Here is an 11,086-nt window from a genome sequence, read left to right as displayed (position 1 = left end):
CAGATATTTAAATTCATCCTAATTAATAACTAATAACTATCGGAAGCATAGAAGCCAAAGCTTTAGAAACAAGCCAACTCAAGTATAGTCTATCAACCATCACATAGTTTGATGGCACATGGATACTATACGTGAGAGAGCCATGCTTCGGCACGAATGGGCCGGCTCGACCGGATAAATACCACGTTCTCACAGAAAACGGGCGTGAAACAGCGCTTGCGCTGTGTTTCGCCGAGTAAGTGAGTTTACCGGAGGCCCAATCCCCTTACCCCTACCCTATTCCCTTCCCTACCCTCAACTATTCCCTTCCCTTCCCTTCCCCACCCTCCCCTATTACCCTATTCTCTCTTAAAAGGCCGGCAACGCACTTGCAGCTCTTCTGATGCTGCGAGTGTCCATGGGCGACTGAAGTTGCTTTCCATCAGGTGACCCGTTTGCTCGTTTGCCCCCTTATTTCATAAAAAAAAATACTAGAATACGCATCTTAATAATATTATGACCTTTCCCGTCTCTCAATGTATAGCTACACTAAATTGCATCTTAATCGGTTTGGCAGTTTAAGCGTGAAGAGAGAACAGACAGGCAGACTCGTATCTATATTATACATATAAATAATATTATGAATACTAAATTTTGTTAGGGCCTGTTTCACCACTTTCTGATAAAGTGTCGAATAGGCTATTCACAGCTTTTTTGACAATTCTCCATACTGTTACATGTCTGTACATATCTGTCAAGTTAAGTGGTGGTAGCCTATTCGGCACTTATCAGGAAGTGGTGAAACAGGCCCTTACTCTCACTAAAACTCGAAAACGGCTGAACCGATTTAGCTTACTTAATATTCGCGAAATTCCTGGGAAGATTAGGTATAAAAGGAGAAAAGTGATACGAAGTTCACCGGGTCATCGAGTTTTTATAACTAGAGATCGCCCAATGGTCGAAATTCGACCTTAGTTTCAACGACATTAGGACTACTACCTATATTTTGTAAAAAATATTGACTTTATCATTTTTTTTTCAACTCTTGTCTCTGGTACTCAGCTGATCTCAGACTGGCCATGTAAGCATTATCTAATAGCACAGAATAGATAATAGTACAAGTTTTTTTTTTTTTATGAAATAAGGGGACAAACGAGCAAACGGGTCACCTGATGGAAAGCAACTTCCGTCGCCCATGGACACTCGAAACATCAGAAGAGCTGCAGGTGCGTTGCCGGCCTTTTACAAGGGAATAGGGGAGGGTAGGGAAGGAAATAGGGGAGGGTAGGGAAGGAAATAGGGGAGGGTAGGGAAGGGAAAAGGGTAGGGTAGGGGATTGGGCCTCCGGTAAACTCACTCACTCGGCGAAACACAGCGCAAGCGCTGTTTCACGCCGGTTTTCTGTGAGAACGTGGTATTTCTCCGGTCGAGCCGGCCCATTCGTGCCGAAGCATGGCTCTCCCACGTATGACAAGTACAGAAGTCTCCCTGCTTTGATGTTCACAAATACCGCCGATTTATGTGCCTACATAAGTATTATTAACAACGGACCGCACGCGAGCAGCCGATATTGAGCTCGCTGGCGCCGCGCGAAGGTCGACTTTATTTCACACCTTGTGTGTGTTGTTGACTATAGTCCGAAAATAGGGTTATCAAAATAAAATTAAGTATAAAATACCACGCAAGGTATACATACGGAAACTGTTAGGTAAATGAATACCGAACATATAAATCAGTTTACACAGACACGACACCTGATTTTCTTTTGATGTAGGTAATTAGGTATGGATTATATTATTATGTATAATGTAAGTATATGCAGCTACCACCTACCACCTATTTTAAATAAGCATATTTATTATAATTAATTATAAAACATTTGTGTGTATATTTAATAACATTATTATTGTCATAGATTTAGGTACCATGACAGTAGATAATAATATATAAATTTGCCTTTTTTTTCATTGTCCCAACAATCGGCTGCAATGCAGTATTTTTTTTGATAAATTTTGTCAATTAAAATATGACACTGCGTAAGAGACGCGCGCGTGCGCCACGAGTCAGTTCGCGGCAACCATTGAATCGCCCCGACGCGACGTCGCGTCGGGGAGTCTCGTATGTACTTGTAGCTCGGCGGCGGAACGGCGGAGTGACACCCCCCTGCTAATAGTATCTTAGATTCAATAAAAAAAACTATTATCCATTTTCAATTTGTCAACTTGTTGGGAACAGACTTCAACCATAAATAAAAGAGTATAATTCGTATGTATAGGCAGAGTAGACAGAATGATAGAGTATGCCGACTTAGAACTGATGTTGAAATTTTTAAATTTGACGTATTATGACGAAAATCGTCGCTAGGGTTGTTAGCTTGTTACCTACGAATTTAAAACTATGACATATTCGATGGACGTGTTCCTCTTTGGTCGTATTGTTGTTTGTGTTTTGGCACATGCGATTAAAATTGTCAGAATCCAATTTTGGAATCTTTATTTTAATTATTTAAAAATAAATTATATCAGCCAGCGCGAGGCACATTCCGTTCATAATCCTAGTGAAACCCGACGAATTCGACAGATATTGAAACCTGTCCGTCTCTTTGCAGTCGAACTACTGGTCGTTATGTCTATTGTGGTATAGGCTTGTCACTCAAAAATCTGTCATTTCTCAATCTCAAATCAAATAAAACATTACACACACTACAACACACACACGTGTTGTAGTGTGTGTAATGTTTTATTTGTTAAAAAAATTTATGATAAAAGCATAATTTCAAAATAATATTAGTTCGAAGCACTCCTTCACCATATAAACGGGTCCTTCCCGTTTCATACCACTTATTTTTCATACCGCGGTATGAAACAGCGAAGTACTGTTTTTGAATTGCCTGTTTCGTACCGCGGTGCTTGGAGTGGTATGAAACGACGAATTCTTTTTTGGTATGGGTGGATTCATGGTACGAATCAAAAAATTTTATAAAATATTTTTAGTCTAATCACTTATTAATACTGGCGTATACAAAAGTGGTAACAAGAAGAAATAAAAAAATATATTTTATAAAGAAATGTCATTTCTTTCAAAATCAAAAATTATATTATATACTATCAGACTTCTAACAATAGAGTCACAGCTTGATTACACATAGAACTTTAAAATTAACCTAACACTATATAATTAATTTTAAATTATCAAAAAGAATATAAATGTACTTATGGTCCGGGAGCTGTCAATCTCAAAAGTGCCCTCATAGTGTGCATTGATTTTTTTGATATAGATAGTTTAGAAAATACAAATAAAAAAATCGGCCAAGTGCGTGTCGGGCCACGCGCAATATAGGTAGAGTTCCGTAGTACCGCTAGTTTTTTAAATTTTTGTATGGTTGTGACGTGGGAGAGCCATGCTTCGGCACGAATGGGCGGGCTCGGTCGGAGAAATACCACGGGCTCACAGAAAACCGGCGTGAAACAGCGCTTGCGCTGTGTTTCGCCGAGTGAGTGAGTTTACCGGAGGCCCACCGCCCAATCCCCTACCCTATTCTCTTCCCTACTCTCCCCTGCCCCATTACCCTATTCCCTCTTAAAAGGATGGCAACGCAACTGCAGCTCTTCTGATGTTGCGAATGTCCATGGGCGACGGAAGTTGGTTGAAGTTGCCATTTGGTTACCCGTTTGCTAGTTTCATATTCTTTGATTTATTTCAATTGAATGTGTTGATATTTTTGAATGTTTTACATCATCAGTTTTTTTTAATAAAGTACAATAATACTTAGAGTCTTTTCGTATACCATCAATAAATTGCCAAATATGTATTTGGTTTCTCTGAGATGATTAATTTAATTTAAATAATAAAATAAAATAATAATATGTTATAAATAATAATAAAATAAAAATAAATAATTTATTATTTTATAATTTATATAATATGCATAGGTATTTTGAGCTTGACTGTACTAAAATCTGCGCTGCGGTACGAATCGACTAATTAAAACATTACACACACTACAACACTAAAAAAGGTATTCACTGTTTCGGACGCTGGTATGAAACAGGCAATTCAAAAACAGTACTTCGCTGTTTCATACCGCGGTATGAAAAATTTGTGGTATGAAACGGGAAGGACCCATATAAACTATAACTGTGCAAAATTTCATGCCCAGTTTCCTCATTTTTCGTAAAAAGGGTTACAAAGTTTTTCGTTTGCGTATTAATATTTAAAAGAGTATAATTCGTATGTATAGGGTTGTCACTCAAAAATCTGTCATTTCTCATGTGTGTGTGTTGTAGTGTGTGTAATGTTTTATTTGTTGAAAAAATGTATGATAAAAGCATAATTTCAAAATAATATTAGTTCGAAGCACTCCTTCACCATATAAACTATAACTGTGCAAAATTTCATGCACCTACGTTTCCCCATTTTTCGTAAAAAGGGTTACAAAGTTTTTCGTTCGCGTATTAATATTATGATATTAATTTATAAGTTTACTACTACATTTACTCAGTCTCTTATATCTGTGGAGTTTGACTAATCGTTCACAGGGTGACAGACTTTAACCTCGCACAAGATCCTAGGAGCGGATTAGCGCGGCGTAGGATCACTGTAATATACGTCAAGTGTGTTACATGAAGGTCTAGAAGAAGCCTTTATGAGCTTAACTGGAAAAGAATAGCCCGGTTAGAACTGTATTATAGTGTCCAACTGTTTTAATCGAATTTAAAAAAGCGAGAAGTTTTTGGTAACAGGTGACAATGCATTAAATATTTAATAATTGTTATAAAGAAAGTTTTGTTTTTAACCGACTTCCAAAAAGGAGGAGGTTATAATATGTTCGTCTGTTTATATTTTTTATGTTTAGCACAGTGGATGATATGACATAATATCAATGTCAATTTAGCAGAAGGAGCCAACAATATTGTTACGTGCTAGGGTTCGAGGATTTGGAGAGAAAGACCTGCTGACTCTCTTGAAGACTTTATTCACTAAGTCCAGGTCACACAAGCACACACTAGGTCACAACACTTAGCACTAAGTCCAAACACTAATCACTAGGTCCAATCACTAAGCACTATCACTGTCCTAGGTCGTAGCCAAGTCGCAGGTTTCACTGGTTCACTCACTATTGATCACTTGTTGTCACTCCGAAATCGCCTTGATGATAGCTCGAAACGAACTGACTTGCCGGGCCTGCCTGCGGCTCTTTTTATATGGCGAGACGAATTCCAGAAATTTCGCGATTCACGTAAACAAGTAAACAACCGTGGGAACTTTCTAGGAGGCTCGGGCATGTACCACAAAAAAACTGCCGTCCTTACGATAAGTGCAGTAAGTTGAATTTAATTTAGACCTTATGGACTCAGTCATAAGGTCTAAATTAAAACACGTAAACACGCTAACAAATAAACGGTAAACACGTAAACAAACATTGGACCTTTCTAGAAGGTTCGAGTATGTACTTGCGCACCTGATGCCATCTAGTATTGAGTAGGGGATTTATGTTGCCTGTGCTCTCTCGGTAAGCTTCGCTGGTTTGTCGCTAGATAGACCACGTGTCCGTATACCATGTACCGTAACAATATTATGTAAAGGCCTGTCATACACATACGTGTTCCGAATTCGTTTTCTGTATTCGGAAATCCGTATGCATGGGAATCAGTAGAAAATACATTAACTGCCACACACGTCCTCTTTTCTCCACGCAATTTCGATTGCAAGCCGGCACACTGCACGGCGCGTTTACGCGCATTATAAAAACGAACGAATTCCGTCTACGGAAAACAAATTCGGAAATCAAATGCGCAAAACGAACGTTTGTGGCCAGCTTTATTACTTATTAGTCACGGCCCTGTCATAAAAAAAAATTAGCACATATTTTTGAAAGAAGAGTAAGAAAACAATAGTAATTCCTTCCGATATTCTTTCACATTTCCGGTATGATAAGCATTTAAAATACTTTTCATGTTTATTTTAGGTAGGTATTTATTTTTGAAAGCAACATACACCGTACCGCAGCAGGTTCCATATCAATAAAATTCAGATTTACCGTTTATGAGTCATAAAAGTCGTAAAAATGTCCAGAGCACGAATTTATCTGCCAAAAACAATCTTCGGCGTATTGATTCGAATAACCAACGCAGGTCACGGCGCGCGAATGGTTTTATATATTGCTCCATTAGGATTTGGTTAGAATAGTCCTGTCGATGGCTTATTTAGAGCCAATAAGGATACAAGTTATGTTTAGTTTCCGGCCAATCTATTGCGGGCTGTTTTCTATTTGAGGTGCTCCCTCACCGGGAGAATTCGCTTGTAACGTTACAAAGTTGAGCATTACATCAGTGAGGGAGGAGAGCCGAGCATTACAATGCGCACCTTGTGATGATGCAAAACCGAGCATTACAGTGCGCACCTTGTAATGATACAGTGTGTAATATCGTGATACAATTTGTAATATCAATGCTACGTGACAGTTAAATCAACTTGCTATGGAATGCTCAAAGTCGAATCTTTAATATTACATTACATGCGAATGCTCGTCTGTAAGAGAGGTAGTATTGTAATATAATGCTCAAAGTCGAATTTATAATGTTACATTACACTTGTATGCTCCCGATAAGGGAGCAGTGAGCAGTTGAGCACCTTGACAATGACTAGTTGATGGCCGCACATTTTCAAATCGCGCGAGAACCGTACATTTTTTGGCTAATTTAACCCAACCTAACTGTACATTTTGGGATAAAACTTATTCTATGTCCTTTCCCGGATCTCAAAGTATCTCCATACTAAATTTCAGCAAAATCAGTTGAGCAGTTTCGGCGTTACGAGGTAACAGACAGAAAGACACACTTTTTTTTTTTAATGATATAAGGGGGCACACGAGCAAACGGGTCACATGATGGAAAGCAACTTCCGTCGCCCATGGACACTCGCAGCATCAGAAAGCTGCAGGTGCGTTGCCGGCCTTTTAATAGGGTAATAGGGGAGAGTAGGGAAGGGAAGGGAATAGGGGAGGGTATGGAAGGGAATAGGGTAAGGGATTGGGCCTCCGGTAAACTCACTCACTCGGCGAAACACAGCGCAAGCGCTGTTTCACGCCGGTTTTCTGTGAGAACGTGGTATTTCTCCGGTCGAGCCGGCCAATTCGTGCCTAAGCATGGCTCTCCCACGTATATAATTTTCATTTATAACATACTAATATTAAATAATTGATATTAGTCTTTATGGGTTAGTGAACAGAACATGTAAGGCTTCTCAAAAGCAGTAGACGGACAATGCTAAAGACCGGGAACGGCCGACATATTTTGTTAGTTGGTAGTGATGTCATTAAAACCAAATTACTAAAAATACAATATATTAGCGCTCGGAAAACGATGTTTCTCTTACGTAGCTTTGAACAGGATTGGCCTTAGTACTAAGTTTGTTCGTTTTAGTGTTTCCTTCGTGACGTAGTCACGGCAACATAAGAATATGTACTCTATCTATTATCACTTTGCTATCGTAATTTTAGTACTTAAGAGGAGTCCACACCGCCCTTTTTTTCCATACAAACGTTGTCCCCTGTTTCCTCTCTGGATAATGCTAGTAGAGTTATAATTTTTTTCCTGAATATCTACGGCCACTAATACAATGTCCCTATGTTTTCTTTTTTTTTCATAATTTAATTATTAAATAAGATATGAACGTTCAAAAACCCAAAAAAATGGCCAGATTTTCCGCTGTGTTCAAACGTCCAGAAAACAGATTTGGCTAGATTATACAAAAAAAAGCAAAACATAGGAACACAGCTCAAGCCTTTTTTTAATCTTTAATGAAAAAAAGTACTTGAATCGGTTAAGTTTTGGAGAAGGAATCAGGGGACAACGAATCGTTGATTTTCTGGATTTTCTGCAGTTGTCTCTATCGCGTTCTGCGGTATAGGCTTGAGGTAAGGGAGACAGCTATAGATATTACACGTACTTTTTTTTCATTTCTCTAGCCCCTGGTGTATCCTCTTAACAGTTTAAATTAGGAATACGTTAATGGAAAATACAGATGGATAAAATGGAAATGAAAATATTAGTCAATATTATGCAGCTCTGTAGCACTGCAGGCGATAATTAAATGAGCTCGCATAATCCGCGTCACTCGACAACGCTTCTTATGAAATGACCCCTACCGCCGGTTCTCGATAGCAAATGTTTATTAAATTCTCGATTAACTAATAACAACTGTTAGAAATAACACATTTGCCAATGTAGTGCTTTATTTATGGCTAGGAATAAATTAGTTTAACAGCCGCATTATTTTGTAATCAACATCATTTATTGAAACTTAGGTCTTTAAGTATAGGTAATCTAAGATTCAAAATTTTCTAACATGGTATTCTATAATGAGTAAATGCATATTTTGCTGGCCTATAAATTAAACACAGATGCACTGACTAGAATCACTGCCTATGCAAAATAATATAATGATTTACTTGATACTACATTTTTCCTAAGAGCCTGTCCAGATGAGGCGTTTTACGCGCGTACCCGAGATACTATAGCTACATATTATATCGCGTCCAGATGCCTACGCGCGTTTTCTTACTCGCGCGTAAAACGCTTGCAATGAGCGGGACTCTCGACTCGCCCGTAAAACGCGCGAGCGACGCGCGAGTCGAGATACTTGGGTGCCATTGCAGCGTCCAGAACTACGCGCGAATCCGTTGCGAATGTACGTATTTGATTGGAGCGTGATAATTTCGAGTCCATGTTTGTAGCGTATGTAAAAACGCGCGTAAAACGTGGTATCTGGATGCAATAGAAATTAAAACGCGCGTATGGACTTCGCGCACGCATCCTTAAATTTAATATGATGCATTTAAAGATATGAGTAGATGATGTGGGTATTTGACAATTTGAAGACTGTTGCTTTTTTACAGAAATGAAGGCTTTAGGACCGGAAAATAATTTGAAATTAAAAAAAACTTGGATTCTATGTATACTTAGTTTATTAGCTAGATGATGAAAGTAGGTTAGTTACAAGGTTTGTTTAAATTGTGAGGGAAAAAATAAGTAATTCCTCTTATGTTAAAAAATGTTAGTCTCCCAGTTCTAGTTAGCATGTCTTTATATAATATAATGAAACGCACATAGAGTAAATCTCCATAAATTAAACGTTAGAAAGTTGCTGTAAAAAATTTATATAGCGATCGAGTTTTCATGGTAAGGTAATTTGCCATTAATTCACTTAATATTAAGTTCAACGCCTTCGCACTAACGAAGTGCTTTGAAATTATAAGTCAAGACTTAAAAGCTGTGACATTTACTTACATTATTTATGGAGATTTCATACTTGTGCTACATTTCTGTGGCTCAGTGGTGAGTGCGTTGGTAGCTCAAGCCGGGGCAAGCCCTAAACCCCGAATGGGAAAATCTCCACACTCAGCTTATTGAATCAGTTATTATTATTTAGGTGATACAGTGCGTCTTGTATGTACTACGAATAAATGCAATAATAAATTAAGTACTTATAGCGTGGAACCCACCTCACGTTTCACTTTTTGTAGAACCGATAATCGGGCATGATGGGTTTCTTTTAAGAAATAAGGGGGCAAACGAGCAAACGGGTCACCTGGTGGAAAGCAATTTCCGTCGCCCATGGACACTCGCAGCATCAGAAGACCTGCAGGTGCGCTGCCGGCCTTTTATTAAGCGTAATAGGGGAGGGTAGGGAAGGGAATAGAGGAGGGTAGGGAAGGAAATAGTAGAGGGTAGGGAGAGAAAAGGATAGGGGATTGGGCCTCCGGTAAACTCACTCACTCGGCGAAACACAGCGCAAGCGCTGTTTAACGCCGGTTTTCTGTGAGCCCATGGTATTTCTCCGGTCGGGCCGGCCCATTCGTGCCGAAGCATGGCTCTCCCACGTCAGAAATATAATTTATCCGAAATAAATATACACTTTTCATGCAACTGCATGAGCAAAATATATATACATTGGAATAAAATATATTCCAATGTAATTTTTAACAGACTTTTACTATGTCGACGACGACAAATCAACCTATTCCAAGAAACACGAAGAATTTGATCATACATGTTTTGATTTGACACACGACATAATATTATTGGAGACGCAACGAAAACGTGTTGCTATTGTACAGAAAATGCATTTTCGGAGGCCATTTTCAATCGCGAAATAAATAAAGACGAGTGGATGAACTGGGTAACTAACATTTTATAACATGAGAGCAATTACTCAATTTTTAGGGTTCCGTACCCAAAGGGTAAAAACGGGACCCTATTACTAAGACTTCGTTGTCTGTCCGTCTGTCCGTCCGTCCGTCTTTGTGTCTCCAGGCTGTATCTCAAGAACCGCTAAAGCTAGACTTCTGAAATTTTTACAGATTATGTATATCTGTTGCCGCTATAACAACAGATACTAAAAAGCAAATAAAATTAATATCTAAGGGGGCTTTCATAAAACAAACGTGATTTTTTTGTTTTTTTTTTGCTCGTTATCAATAATGGAAACAGGTAGGCACTTGAAATTCTCAAAAAGGCCTTAATTATATGTATACTTTAATAATAAATAATAATATTAAAGTGTAGAAAAAATTTAAGGGGGGCCCATACAAAAACACAATTTTTGGCCTATTTTTGCTCTAAAACGGTACGGAACCCTTCGTGCGCGAGTCCGACTCGCACTGGCCGATTTTTCCTTATAGTTTGAACAACAAAAACCTAAAAAAAAAACCTACTTCAACATCCGGCTGATACATTTATTCTATACATAAAATCCACATTGCCTTATTTCAAATCATTTTCCTGGTCCTAAAACGTAATTTGATGAAAAAACGAATTTCGATTTTTTTATTGTTACTTACCCACTTCATCCTCTCATGTTTTCAAATATGGGGGTGAAAAGCAGCTGCTGCCGTGTCCGTGCGTTGCCATATTGAAATTGATTTCTGTTATAACAAGGTTTGTGACACGGAAAAGTTGCTGACTTTGTTATTTTAAGTGGAAATTCAGTATCCTGAAGCCGTTGTTATTATAAGTCGAAATTCAGTTTTGAGTACAGTGAAAATATTATATTGAGCATGTTTTTCGTGAATCGGAATCATCTAGCTCTTACTGAATGTATAGTC

This window comes from Aricia agestis, chromosome 8 (genome assembly GCF_905147365.1).
Source record: "Aricia agestis chromosome 8, ilAriAges1.1, whole genome shotgun sequence".
Lineage (NCBI taxonomy): Eukaryota > Metazoa > Arthropoda > Insecta > Lepidoptera > Lycaenidae > Aricia > Aricia agestis.
Note: the sequence above shows the minus strand (reverse complement) of the source record.